The 15678-nt window shown below is 42.0% G+C and overlaps 1 protein-coding gene across 2 annotated transcripts in view; it reads right to left on the bottom strand.

The window, feature by feature from the left end:
* LOC149533365 (S-adenosyl-L-methionine-dependent methyltransferases superfamily protein) overlaps positions 1-15678 on the bottom strand; it is a 225458-nt gene that overhangs the window by 186566 nt on the left and 23214 nt on the right. The window lies entirely within an intron of this gene.

The raw sequence follows: 15678 nt of genomic DNA, 5'->3' as shown, positions 1-15678 counted from the left end.
GGCCGTACCTGTACGGCTGCTGGAAAAAAATAATATTAGGGTTTTGGGACCCCCAAATGCAAGGAAAATGGGCGCCTAGGGTTAGGTAGTAACCCTGTAAAACCATAAAAAATAACTCCAAGGGGTTGAGGAGATATGAGCAATTATGTGGTTCCGAACCCTGCTTTGCCAATTCTGAAAATGCACTTATTCTGTCTTCAAACTCTTGTCAAATGCTTCTCCAATGATAGGGCAAATCTGAAATCTTTATTCCAACCAAAAACAAACCCTAACAACGAATTCTCAATAAGTTCCAATGAGATGGCTGAATACCAACTCCAATTATGCAACAATTCAGGTGATATTTCACGCCCTCAAAGTCGCCAATCCAAGGGAGTGATTCGTTCCCAAAGATCGAATAATTTGCAGATCCAAAGTCCACAAATGTCTTCACAATGAAGAAGTAGAAGAGTTCTCCAATCCAAGCATGTCCAAATGAGAGGCCCAGCCCTCTATTTATTCACTTTTCTAAGAAGTTGCTAGAACTTCTAGAAACATCCTTTATAATTTCTCATTATAATGCACTTTTTTATAATAAAGTAATTTTATAAAATAAAAAGTGCAACTCAAATTAAAATTATAACATGTGGGCCCCAATATCACATAATGATAAAATATAACCTCTTAACACTTCTTCAAGAGCAAGATATGACTATCTGATCCGCAGAATTGACTCTCTTTCCACACCATTTGCCTACGAGAGTCTGTAATAGGCAAATCCATGATCAATGCCATGTCGAACTAAAGAGGAGACATTACAGTCCGCCCCTCCTGAAATTGCTTGGCCTCAAGCAATCTCAACGCCGGGTGCTGCAAAATAGCCTCCCCCTCCCAAGTAGCATCCTCAACAGGTAAATCTTTCCACTTAACCAAGTATTCTCTGATCACCCTTCTACGAAGCTGCTTTTCTCTGCTCTCCAGGATGGATTCTGGTACAAAAATCAATTTTCCCTCATCGTCTAAAGGAGGTAATACTGCAGAAGGCACCACATTCTGACCCAACGCCTTCTTGAGGCGTGACACATGAAACACATTGTGCACTCTGGTGTCTGCGCGAAGCTCCAACTCATAAGCCACTTCACCAACTCGCCTGATAATTCTGAATGGTCCATAATAGCGTGGCTTAAGTTTCTCTGCCCCACTCTTCTTAAGAGTAGATTGCCTGTATGGCTGCAACATGAGGTAAACCATATCATCTACCTCAAAACTACGCTCAGTTCTCTTCTGGTCTGCATACTGCTTCTGCTGGTTCTGAGCTCTTGCAATATCGTCTTTGAGGGTAGCAACTGTATCCTTACTCTCCTGTAATAATTCACCTGCACTGGGTACCTGGCTGTCGCTCAACAACAAATCCAAGAAACTAGGTGCTTCATAACCGTAAAGTGCCATGAAGGGTGTCATCTGTATAGTCATATGATATGTAGTATTGTAACAATACTCGCAGAGATATATCCATCTGACCCAAGCTCGCTGCTGAGCTGCCACATAATTCCTTAAATACCCTTCCACCCATTTGTTCACAATTTCTGTCTGACCATCGGTTTGTGGGTGATAGCTAGTGCTGGGTGTAAGCTCCGTGCCACATAACCAGAATACCTCCTGCCAAAAGTGACTCATGAAACGGCTATCCCTATCACTCACAATGTTCTGAGGCAAGCCGTGCAATCTGAAAACCTCCCGAAAGAAAACCTCTGCCACCTGAGCTGCTGAATGTGTAGTGGTGATAGGAAAGAAATGAGCATATTTCGTTAATCTATCTACCACCACATAAATACAATCTCGTCCTTGTACCTTGGGCAAACCTGTGATAAAGTCCATGGAGATGCATTCCCACTTCCTGTCGAGAATCGGAAGTGGCTGTAGGAGCCCTGCCGGATAGTTGTGTTCTTGTTTGTTTTGCTAGCAAACAAGACACTCTCGAACATACCGCAAAACATCAGCTTTCAGCCCTTTCCAAGTGAACCGCTCTCGAACTGACTTGTAAGTCTTGAAGTACCCGGGATGGCCTGCTGTCGGTGAGTCGTGAAGTGCTCTCATAATCAGTTGCTTAACCTTCGATCCTGGGACTAGGTAAATCCTGTTCTTGTAAATGATCAAATCATCCACAAGTGTGTATCTGGTATCAATCACTGTTCCCTCTACTATATCGGAGGCCCATGTATCCCTGGCATACTCTGCTATAATCAAGTGTCGCCAATCCTCTGATATCTGAACCATAAGAGTGAGGTGTGGCCTTCGAGATAGAGCATCTGCAACAACATTCTGAGTTCCCTTGACATATGAGATGTCAAAATCATATGCCTGCAACTTACTTACCCACTTTTGTTGGCGATCATTCAGGTCCTGCTATCCCAAGAAATGCCTCAGACTGTTATGATCAGTTTTAATACAAAACTTGCTACCCACAAGATATTGTCTGAATTTGGCCAAAGCATGCATGATGGCCAACATCTCCTTATCATATATACTGAATGAACGCTCAGGCCCTCTAAGCTTCCTACTCTCATAAGCTATGGGGTGCTTATTCTGCATAAGTACAGCACCTACTCCCTCTCCAAATGCATCACATTGAAGCTCAAATGGCTTCGTGAAATCAGGTAATGCTAGAACTGGGCACGTAGTCATTATCTCCTTAAATCTCATAAAACAGTCCTGTGCCTTCTGAGTCCACACAAATTCCCCTTTTTTCAGTAAATCAGTCATGGGAGCTGCATGTCGTGAGTAGCCACTGACAAACCTGCGATAAAAACCACATAAACCAAGGAACCCCCTTAACTGTGTAAGGTTCTCTAGTGGAGGCCAATCAACAATAGCGCGTATCTTTTCAGGATCCATCCGCACTCCTCCTGCACTAATGATGTGTCCTAAATATAACAGCTCAGTCATCCCTAAGTCACATTTGGACTCCTTTGCATACAAGGACTCCTTCTGTAGAATGCTCAACACCGTCTCCAAATGCTCTAGATGCTCCTGCCATGATCAGCTATAGATCAAAATGTCATCAAAAAACACCAGCACGAATTTCCTCAACTGATGGTGGAAAACTCTGTTCATAGTGGACTGGAAAGTGGCAGGTGCATTGGTCAGGCCGAAAGGCATGACTACAAACTCAAAGTGCCCACAATGACATCTGAAAGCAGTTTTCTCAATATCCTGTTCACGGACTCTGATTTGGTGATATCCTGATCTCAAATCAATTTTCGTGAAGTAACAGGCCCCATGCAATTCATCTATCAACTCATCAATGTGAGGAATAGGATACCTGTTCTTAATGGTTCTCTTATTTAATGCCCTGTAATCAATACACATCCGAAGCGTTCCATCCTTCTTTTTTACCAAAACAACAGAAGATGCAAAAGGTGACTTACTAGGTCGGATGTTCCCCATAGCTAGCAACTCCTCAATGGTCCTTTCGATCTCATCCTTGAGTCGCTTTGGATGTCGATATGGTGTGATCATGATAGGTTTAGCACCTTCCTCCAGTTCAATAATATGCTCAATACCTCTGTCCGGTGGCCTGCCTGGTGGAATCTCAATGAATACCTTTTCGTACTTAATCCTCAACTTCTGAATATCAGGATGATATTCCGCCTTATGTTGCTCCTCCTGTGTAGGTATCAAAGTACAAACTGCTGCCCACTCTATATCATTATGCCTAGTTAATCTCTCCAGCCGCCTAAATGAGATAGTCCTGATGTCTCCATTACGGATAGCCTTTAGCACATGAATCCTACCATTCATTTCGAATTGTATCTCCATATCCTCTAATCTCAGGGTAACCACCTTCAATGAACGTAGCCACTGCATCCCAAGTACTATGTCCATGTCACCCATGTTGACCACATGATAATCCGCCTTAAACTCATAGTTGTTCAAGCGCAAAGGTAAGTCTCGTACCATCCTGTCACAACGAAGAGTGTATCCATCAGCTACCTTGACTCTTAGTCCTTCGAACTCCTCAGTAATGAGTCCACGCTTCTCTACAAATCGTGCATCAATGAAATTATGCGTGGCACCTGTGTCCAACAATGTAATAACCTTTTGTCCAGCCAAGACTCCCCGAAGTCTGAAAGATCCCTCTCTCTGGATACTAGACAGTCGTGCTTCCTGTAAATGTAGCTCTGTTTCCTGCCTTTGCCCTGCACTGTCTATCTCCTGCTCTCCCTCTGCTTCATCAGGATCCTCATCATGATGTTCTGAACCATCTGAATCTGAGCCTTCGTAATAAGCCCACATTGCCTGGTTGGCCTTCCCTTTTGGCCTCATAGGACAGTCATGGCCGTACTCATACGGGCCTTTGCAATAGAAGCATAGCTTCTTCCTACGCAAGTCATTAAGTGTCTCCTTGTCCAGCCTCTTACTTTCTTCCTTAGGTAGCTGTGCCTCTCTATGAAAGGGTTTCCTGTCCTTATCTTTTCCTGAAGGGAAACTCTTTGCCTAAAATTTATTTTTAGAAGCTGAAGAGGAATCCATGTCACGAGCTTTCTTAATGGCTTCCTGCAAAGTGGGAGGGTTGAGAGCTTTAATCCACCCTCTCAACGGATCAACTAACCCATCCATAAATAAAACCAATAGCCTTCGTTCAGATACATCTGTTACTAACACTGCAAGTTTCTGAAACTCTGAAATGTATGTTTCCAATGAGCCCCACTGTTTAAGCTGGGCTAATTCCTTGAAATGGAGTTCTGGATCTTTCTTATCAAAACGTTCAATCAGTCTCTCCGTAAACTCCACATATGAGGTAATGTGTGCATGACCCATAGTGATCATACCATGATGCCACCATTCGTGTGCTAACCCATCCAGGTGAATTGCTGCATACTTAATAGCTTCTTCCTCAGACATAGGATTCAATTGAAAGTATGTGTCAAGCTTTTGAACCCAAGCTCTTGCTGTAGACTTCCCCGAGCCATCATAATATGGTAACTGTAGTTTTCCTACTTTCTTTCGTAGCTCATAGTTCTGAGTCCTGTCTTGTCCACGGGGCATATGCTTCATCCGCACATCCATATATTCTCTAAAGGTGATTGCAGCTGTAAAATCTGGTCCTCCTGCTTCCCAATCTCTCCTCGGCTGATCCTGTATGTCAGTGATCTGGGGTTCTGGTACCGGCTGCTCTGGAGCTCTAGGAAGGAACGTAGGAATCATAGGCCTCGAACTTACTGTCCGAGCTTGCTGGGGGGCATGACCGAAATTGTTCCCAATTTGTTCGCCTCCATTATGTCTCTCATCCTGATTATTCCCATTCTGATTGTGACCATTCTGATTATTTCCTCCTCCTATGTTAGCGTTCAACCCCATTTGTCGAGCCATCATCTGCATCATAAGCTCCATTCTCTGATTCTGTTCTTGTGCTCTTTGTTCGGCTAATCGCTGTCCCTATGCCAGGGTGTCTAATAACTGTAAAAATCTTTCCTCTTGCGGATCTGGACCGGCATTCTCGCCTCTATCCATATTGTAGTCGTAGTCTTGATCAAAAAATACCTCCCCTGTGTCTGTATGACTGGATTCTATGTCCGCCTGGATAGATGAGCTAGACTGTTCGCTCTGCAGGTCAGAAATCCTATCTTGTCTTGCTTTGGTATTGCGGAAATTATAAGGCCTTTGTCGCATGCTCTGATTTTAGTGTTTTGACATTTCGTCAAACACTTTCCGTCCTATCCAGCTGTTCCAAATTCCCTATAAGACCTCCACAGGATGGCAGGACTTATAGCTCTGATACCACTGTAATGACCCTCTCTATAAAGGCCACAGAAACCCTCAAACTGAACTTAGGAATTTTGTCAAACACTTGGCGTGTAACAGTAACAATATTCAGAATATGGTAATTTCAGATTTGATACTTTCAGAATATAATCACAAAATTACAATATATGAACTATATTTCAATTACAATGCAATAAATTCTGAAATTATTTTATTACCAATTCTGGACTGATTATTACAATGACTGTATGACAGCAAATTTACCCAAAAATTGACATATATTTCAGAATGCAAGAACCTGGTTTGAAGAATTATGGAAGAACACCACGTTTTGCTGCAAATCGTTGATGAAGACCTCCAACCGCACCCCCAAACTATCCTTAATTTGCTGCTGCTGCCCAAACTAGCAAGGCCATACCTGTACGGCTGCTGAAAAAAAAAAATATTAGGGTTTTGGGACCCCCAAATGCAAGGAAAATGGGCGCCTAGGGTTAGGTAGTAACCCTGTAAAACCATAAAAAATAACTCCAAGGGGTTGAGGAGATATGAGCAATTATGTGGTTCCGAACCCTGCTTTGCCAATTCTGAAAATGCACTTATTCTGTCTTCAAACTCTTGTCAAATGCTTCTCCAATGATAGGGCAAATCTGAAATCTTTATTCCAACCAAAAACAAACCCTAACAACGAATTCTCAATAAGCTCCAATGAGATGGTTGAATACCAACTCCAATTATGCAACAATTCAGGTGATATTTCACACCCTCAAAGTCGCCAATCCAAGGGAGTGATTCGTTCCCAAAGATCGAATAATTTGCAGATCCAAAGTCCACAAATGTCTTCACAATGAAGAAGTAGAAGAGTTCTCCAATCCAAGCATGTCCAAATGAGAGGCCCAGCCCTCTATTTATTCACTTTTCTAAGAAGTTGCTAGAACTTCTAGAAACATCCTTTATAATTTCTCATTATAATGCACTTTTTTATAATAAAGTAATTTTATAAAATAAAAAGTGCAACTCAAATTAAAATTATAACATGTGGGCCCCAATATCACATAATGATAAAATATAACCTCTTAACACTTCTTCAAGAGCAAGATATGACTATCTGATCCGCAGAATTGACTCTCTTTCCACACCATTTGCCTACGAGAGTCTGTAATAGGCAAATCCATGATCAATGCCATGTCGAACTAAAGAGGGGACATTACAAGACCCCCTCTCCTACGACAATGTCCTCCCTGGCTCGGGTGAATTCCAAAGGGAAAATTATTTTTGACTCCCCGGTTTTGCAAGTTAACAGCAAGGACATGGAGAAGGGCAAGTCATGCGGCTATTTGGAGGAAATGGTGGCGGCTCTAAAATCGGAGGTTAAGGAGCTAAGGGAGAAAATGTTGGTCTTGGAGTAAAGGTTCGGCCTTTTGTCAAAAATTCACCATCAAGGTGACCTATGCGGCGGCTACTACCCTGCATTTGTTGAAAGACAACGAGGATGAGGATCTGAACCAAAAGGACTCCAAATTTCTATTGGGATTCCTAGTGAAACACTGGGTGAATGTCCTCCTCAAAGGGAAAGGCGAAGGAAAGCCTAATTAGTGCCTTGCCCTCCTTTAGTTTATGTGTTTTCTTGTTTTTTGATTGATCTCGGACTTGGTCTGTTTTAAGGCAGCGTTGCCTTTGTTTAAAAACTCTTTATTTCTAAACAGTGCTAGTAATGGTTATCTTAGTAGGATGCCTGATAGTTCTTATGCTCTTTCGTATTATGTTTTTGGGGTGTTAAGCTATGTTAGGGGGTGATTTTTTGTGTGGTTGGTAATTGGTTGGTTGTCAGACAGCTTGACTTTTTGTAAGGGCCAACCCCCTTGATTTGGCTGCTTAATATTTCTAAAACACTAAAAAACTAGAATAATACCTTTTACCTTCAGGTAAATGAAGGCAAAGTAACTCATTCTATTAGCTAAAGACTAATTTCAAAAAAACTGATGACTCTAATATTCGCTTAGTGATAAGGGTTCATTAATAAGTGATTAAAGGGTTCATTGAACAAGATTAATTTTAAGGTTCACGAGTTACTCATTAGATAAGTGATTAAAGTGTTTGCTATTCATTTATTCAAATGGCTAAATCCTCATTTCGATGAGATAATAACTCTCATACTTCCCTATAGATTAATGGGTTCATTAGCTAAGCAATTATAATATAAAGTTGGAAAAATATGTTAGTAGCAAATATAACTACCTCAATTATCAAAAATTAGATCGATATGAATATAATGTGGTTTGGCAACTTGACCAAGCAACTAATGTTTGAGAATACAGTTTCATTGAACTAGAAGTTTTCTTCTACCAAAGACTATTACAGAAGAAATTGGGTGGTTTCCAAAAATAAATATTGATAAAGCTGACCTAATAAACCTTATAAAATCCTCATCTATTTTCAATAGACGATCAAAGGTTTATACATAAATTCAACAAATGATATAACTCAAACTAGAGTTTAACAACCCTAATTTCTAATTGGGTCAACCAAGCCCAAAAATGAAGTAATTAATAAATATATTTTAATAAATGAAATTGATAATATTTTAAAATAAAGTTTAGGGCCGACTGTTGTCGGTAAAATTATAAAACAGCCAACGGGTAGATTAGCATGTAGTCGATAATTGTTATGTAGCCGATCGACGGGCCCCTTCGAAAAGGTTCTTCGAGAAGTATATGTACACAATCCAAGATGGTTGTAATCATCATGGAAAGCATTAAGTAATCTCTTCAGCATATATGCGAATAATAAAAGGAGTACTATTGTTACATGTTCTTGTCTATTGTCTATATGCATTAATCTATTTAACCCATACAGTAAACATTTGGCGTCATTGCCCAATGGACCTGGAATGAAGGCAGAGGAATGAAGACTAATGCCGAATCAAGTTAACAAGGATACGAATAAGATAAAGGGAAAAGATGAAATACGCACAGCACAAGGGAATTTAATTTTGGCACAACAGGCCGAGCACAGACGGAGATTTTAGCAGATTGCCGACAGACACCGACGCACCAAGGAATTGTTGGAAGAGACTCGAGTGGTTGAATTTGGTGGAAGAAACAAGGGAGGAATTTCTGAACCTATATATGCCGAGGGAAGAGAATCCAGATGGAAGGGAATTAACTCACACGGCTCAGAGTGTCGAAGGAACACGAGCGTGGAGTGAACTCTTCGTCCGCAATACACTTCCGGAAGGAACTACTTCGCTTGAGGAAAACTCTTTTTTACCAACTAACGCGGCTGTTGGAAATAAGATGATTGTCTAAAATAGTGCGGGTGTGCAAAACAACGCAGGTGTGCAGAACAATGCAGGTGTGCAGAACAACGCAGGTGTACAGAACAACACAGGTGTGCAAAACAGCGCCGGTACACAACAAGTACCTCTAACTCGAATAGTAATAGCTGGACCAAAGGAAAAATTGCCAAAGTTTGATGGTGATAGAACGGCCAATCCAATCAGACAATGTAAGACATGTGAAACAATTTGGACGGCGAATGGCATAACCGACACAAATGAATGGGTCCGACAATTTCCAGCAACCTTAAGGGGTGTAGCAATTGATTGCTTTGCCAATGCGGATCCCCAAAAATTAACTTCCTGGGCAACAATTAAAAAGGAGTTTATCACCGAATTTCAATTGCTAGGAGACGACAATGAGATCGTAGCAGAAATCTACACCACAAAGCAAGGGAAAAATGAAACAGTCCATGTATATGCTAGAAAACTAAAAGAATTAATAAATAAAATGGAAAGTAAGCCAACAGATAGGCTAAAAAAGCGATGGTCCATTGAAGGACTACACCCGGAGTTAAGAAAGAAAATGAAGATTGTGCCGCCATCATCATACACCGAAGCATACAATCAGGTGATGGACTTAGAGAGTGAATAGAAAACAAAAAAGAAGAAGAAAAGTAGCTCATCCGACTCAGATGACACGTCTCCGGAAGAAGATAGCAGTGGTGACGAAAAAGACAACAAGAAGGTCTGAGCTCTCCAGAAGGACATGATCAGAATGATGAAGGAATTTAAGAATATGCAAAAGGAGACGAAGGGAAATGCAAAATTATGGGACATTCCACAAAGGAATGCCTGTTCAATATGAAGACAAGAGGGCATCAACAAGTGCTCCTGACACAGGAGGCTTCCGTATCAGGAGGGAACGGAAACACCAGCAATGATGGTGCCACTTCGGGTGGGTATAGAAATAATAGAAGAGGGCAAAATAACAATACCAGCAATAATACCAACAATAATAATGGGGGCCGTAGCTGAATTTAGTACGATGCGAACGACCGCCCAATGGTTCAATATCAAGCATGCAATTTGTGGGGCCACTTTGCATGAAATGTACGTCAGCGAATACACCAAAGTTGTTATGCCGATGGTGCAGTCCTGGAGATCATGAAGATGCCAAGTGCCCAAAATCAGGAGTGAATCTAATCAGCATTGGCACAAACGAAGAAGTCCTAGCAATCACCCGTAAACAAGCAAAACTGTACCCCAACTCGACAAAAGGAAAGAAGAGATTGGAAGAAGCACGGGCGAAACTGAGAAAGCAACGCAGGCAAAGAAATCACAATTGAAGGACACTACCGGTACCTCCACAAGGAACTGCGCAGAACAGAACATCATATGGCAAATATCACAAACTGAAGTACCAATCAAGATAAACAATCTGGTGCTCACAATGCCTCAACTTCGATCGAAACTCACAAACATCGCTCCAACTGCTAAACCACTAGGAGAACATGGAAGGGAAAAGGAAAGCAAAACAAGTATAGCGGACCCAAAGCTGCTAGCCCTCACATCCAGACGACATCTGGCAGTCATAGAGATGGGCATATTAGGAACGGTCCTTTCAGACACAATTGTGGACAAAGGATCAAGGGTAAATGTCCTACCTGAAGATACCTGGAAGAAGTTGGGGCAGCCGATGTTGTGGCCACTTACATTCCAGTTGCTCACGGCAGACCAGCATGGGATCAAACCGTGGGAATCCTAATGGCACAACCAATTACTATTGGAACACAGTCGTTCCTACTCGATTTCGTCGTCATCCTACTAAAGAGGCGAGGATATGACTCCATTCTGGGCTGAGGATGGCTCGTACAAGCAAAAGTTAAGCATGACTGGAAGAAGAATACACTATCATTGGAAAACAAAGGACGAAAATCATTATTGATTTACACACAAATGGTGGGCGAAAAAGCTCTATCATCTGATTCCGAAGAAGAGGATGAAAGAAAGCAGTAAATGGAACCAGATCAGAAAGGAGTCCTACAGTTGGAAGGTGGATCGACGAATGATGATTTGGATTCAGTGAATGGATTATTTCACTAGCAGATGAAGGATTATGAGCTATTCCAGAGCTGCAACATAGTAACGATAGAGGAAGGGCACAACGGAGACAAATTTCCAAAAGAATTCAGGGAAATAAAAGAAGGGGATGCACCGCTGGATGAAAAACCTGCACATGAATTTGGTGAGGGAAAGCCAATAAAACATGACTAAGCTACAATACAGAGCATGAATTAGGGAGATGAGGCCGAACCAAAAAACATACTAGTGGGGGATAACTGGAATCCAGTACTAAAAGCTGCGGCATTCAAAATAATTTTGGAATACAAAGATTTTTTCGCTTGGACATATAAGGATTTGAAAGGAGTTTCGTCAGAGCTGTGTGTTCACTGCATTCCGTTAGTCAAAGGTGCAATGCCTATACGGAAGCAACCTTACAGGATGAATAAAAATTACGCCACACGGGTTACAGAAGAAATTAACTGAATGCTGGAGGCCAATATTATTTTTACGGTTCAAACAAGTGAATGGGTGTCACCCATAGTCATATCCCTGAAGAAGGATACCACCAAAATCAGGATATGTATCGACTTCAAATGCCTCAATGCAGTAACAATCAAGGAAGAGTATTGGAGGTAGTAGCTGGACATGAAATTTATTTGTTTCTAGACGGGTTCTCGAGATATAATCAAATTTGCATAGCAAAAGAGGATAAAACTTAAAACAACATTTGTGGTAGAAGGTGGGGTATACGCATACAACCGAATGCCATTCGGCCTGTGCAATGCACTGGCTACATTCCAAGAATCATACTGCACATATTCGACAAAATGTCTGTCGAAAATTTCAAAGCATTCTTGGATGACTAGTCCGTATTCAAAACCGAAGGCAAACATCTAGCGGCGTTGGGCGAATGCATGGAAAGATGTTGAAGGGTGCGCCTCGCTTTAAATCCAAACAAATGCAAATTCATGGTCCCACAGGGAAAATTACTCGAACATATAGTCTACAAGGAGGGATTGAAAACAAATCCAGACAAAGTCAGAGTGATAATGGAAATGCAACCATCTACAAATGTAACGGAGGTAAAGTCATTCCTGGGACACATAGGATATTATAAAAGATTTATCAAAAACTACGCCAAAGTATCATATCCGCTGGACAAATTGGCATGCAAAGGGGAACCGTTCAAATGGGACAAAGAATAAGATGAGTCATTTGAAGGGTTTAAGGCACGATTGGCCACAGCACCTATATTGGCGTACCCAGATTGGAACAAGGAATTTCATGTTCATATCGATGCATCCAATTATGCAATAGGAGCAACTTTGGCACAGACAGGCAACCACGGGTTAGATCACCCGATATATTTTGTCAATCAACTACTGTCAAAAGCAAAACAGAACTACAATACAATAGAACGGGAAGCCTTAGGAATGGTCTACGCAGTACAGAAGTTCTAACATTACTTGCTGGCAACACCGTTCGTGTTTTATATAGACCATCAGGCTCTGTTGTACCTGGTGAATAAACCTATCATCTAAGGTAGAATCAGTCGGTGGCTACTTTTGTTGCAGGAATTCACCTTCAAGATCATTGTACGGCCTAGGAAGCATCATGTTAGCGCAAACCATCTATCACGAATTAAAATAGGTGAACCGGCGGACGGAGTGAATGATGATTTCCCTGATGCACAGTTATTTCAAATTGCAGTACTACCAAAATGGTACACGAGTGTTGGGGAGTACCTTTCCATGAGACAGCCACCAAAGGATATGCCACAAAATGAAAGGCAGAAATTAGTAATAATGAGTTGTACATTTCAATTGATTAATGGATTACTGTACAAAATGGGGCCTGATCACATCTTGCGATGGTGTGTTAGAGGAGGAAATACTGAGGGTGTTGAAGGAAGCACAAGAGGGTCCAACAAGAGGACATATGGGACCTAATACCACAGCGGGGAAAATATTGCTAGCAGAATTGTGATGGCCAACAATGTACAACGCACGCGAATGGGTTGTCGGGTGTGACACTTGCCAAAGGGCTGGAAAGCCACTAATGAGAGACTTTATGCCGCTTAATCCCTCACATGCACAAGAATTATTTGAACGATGGGGATTGGATTTCATGGGACCTCTGAAAGTAAGTCGAATGCACCGATGTCAATATATAGTCGTAGCTATGGAATACTTAACGAAGTGGATGGAAGCATGGGCTCTATCGGATAACTCGGCAATCTGTATAGCAAAATTCATATATGAACAAATAATCACTCGATATGGGATTCCACTTTAGATAACGAGTGATCACATGGCACATGGCACATATACTAGGGTTTGGACAAACACGGTAGCCGATAGTGATGACTGCAGCACCACAGCAAGCGATTATAGTAGTTGCACCCTGGCAGCATGGGGTAAGACCTCCCACAGTCCAACCGACCGGACCAGCAATTGGATTTGCCATGGGATTTGCACGTGGCAACACCCATCAGCCAAGAGAGTCTACCAGCTCTTGTCGAAGCACTTCCGGTAGTGGAAACCGCGGCACCTACCACAAAGAGTGTACCGGAGGAGAGAGAGGAGACTACCATGGAGGTACCCAAGCTACCAATACCAGAGATAGTAGAGAGCCAGCCTAGTGTGCACTTGGATGTAGTGGGTTCGGATGCAGTAGTTATGTGGATGCAGCACTCTTAGCATCACCTGAGCGTGATAGGGAGAGTAGAACTCAGAGGTTGAGTACTTACTTGAGTACGCGGTTCCACCGTACTCCAATACCTCGGATGGCCTACATGCAAACACCTACGTGGGACGAAATCCCAGAGGAAGACACTCAGCAGGCATAGGTAACGGAGCCAATACAGGATGTAGGACCGTCACATAGCGTTGTTGAACATACGGCGGAGGTAGTAGAAAAGGCTATGGGGGTACAGCAGGAACACCCAGTGGTGTCAGAAGCAGTGGAAACATTCCTTGCTGATATAGCCGCTCTAGCGACTCGGGCTCGACGGGTGGTGGCATCTGTGAAGGCGCTGGTTTTAGACTCAGTGGTGAAGGAGCTGGAGGTAGTGGTATCTTTTATGAGATCAAGATGCCCGGCTGCCTTTACAGTTTGCTTTGAGGATAGAGATTGGCCAAATGTGGAAACTACAGAAATGCGTCAAGATTGAGCCGCCACAGGGAGTCTGGGCTTGGGGAGCCAGATAGAGACATTGACTCAAGAGATTGAGAAGATATACATGGAGGCATATTACACCCTTCGGAGGAGCCAAGCAGATCAGGCAGCAGTTGAGAAGGCTTGGGAGGAGTCAGTTGCCAAGTTAGCCACGGAAAGGGCAGCCTGGGAATTCGAGAGGGCAGCCTTGATAGAAAACAGAGTCGGTTACAGCAATTGGCAATAGAAAAAGAGAAGCTAGCAGATGAGAAAGAAAAGGAATGAGGAGACATCGCTGGGATGATGCAGTTAGCTCTGGAGCTTCAGATGGAAGCGGAAGCCGAATTGAAAGTTCGAAAGGAGCTACAAGCTGAGCTGAGTGAACTGAGAGCACGGATACCTACCACGCCAGGGACCCATCTGCCTACCTAGTATCTGTGTTTTGATGTAATTACTTGTGCAATTTTCATTTTTTTGAGTTTTGTAATTGTCGTCCGGAGACAACTTTTCTTTGTGGGGGGATGATGTTGTCGATAAAATTATAAAATAGTCGATGGATAGATTAGCATGTAGTCGGTAATTGTTATGTAGCCGACCGACGGGCCCCTTCGGAAAGTATATGCACACCATTCGAGATGGTTGTAATCATCATGGAAAGCACTGTAATCTCTTCGGCATATATGAGAATAATAAAAGGAGTACTGTTGTTACATGTTCTTGTCTATTGTCTGTATGCATTAATCTATTTACCCCATACGGAAAACATCGACTTTTCCGACTTGTGGCGATTGTGTCTTGGGCCAACTAGCATTTTGTAAAAATTATTAAATATTTTTTTAATCATGGAGGCTGACCTATTTAGTGTTTTTTCTAATCTTGGTTCACTTTATGTGTGTGTATGCATATGTGTGCATGTGTGTGTGTGTGTGTGTGTGTACAGATTTGATTGGTGGATGCGATGAGGGGCATGGAAGTCTATTTTGTATAATGGCAATATGCAAATGCTTGGACTACTTGTTGATGTGAGTGTATGTCACTACAACATCCAGAATCAAATACTTAGAGTCCAAATACAACACCTAATCTCCAACTATCTTTTGAATAAGGATGCTCATATGCTAAACAATGTTGATGGATCATGTAATCAAATGAGACAGCCCCAAGGTTACTTCTTATTGTGGGTTTTCACTCAGTTATAGTGATGTAATATGTTGGTATCACAGAGGGACTTACACTAGTTGTTCAATGGATATCCATGTCACGAGCCGTAATTGACATATGTATGATATAAATATATTTTTTAATTTGTTGAAAATATTAATTGATTTAGCTGTAAATATATAGAAGTCAATCATATGAACCAAATATTATAAATCACTATTTAGCATAGTAACACGGAGATGCATCCCTCCACCTTTTGCCCCACATCTTGGAGA

This window comes from Cupressus sempervirens, chromosome 10, assembly GCF_028749045.1.
Source record: "Cupressus sempervirens isolate cs-2001-9-10 chromosome 10, ASM2874904v1, whole genome shotgun sequence".
Lineage (NCBI taxonomy): Eukaryota > Viridiplantae > Streptophyta > Pinopsida > Cupressales > Cupressaceae > Cupressus > Cupressus sempervirens.
Note: the sequence above shows the minus strand (reverse complement) of the source record. Positions and strands in the feature narration are given on the sequence as shown.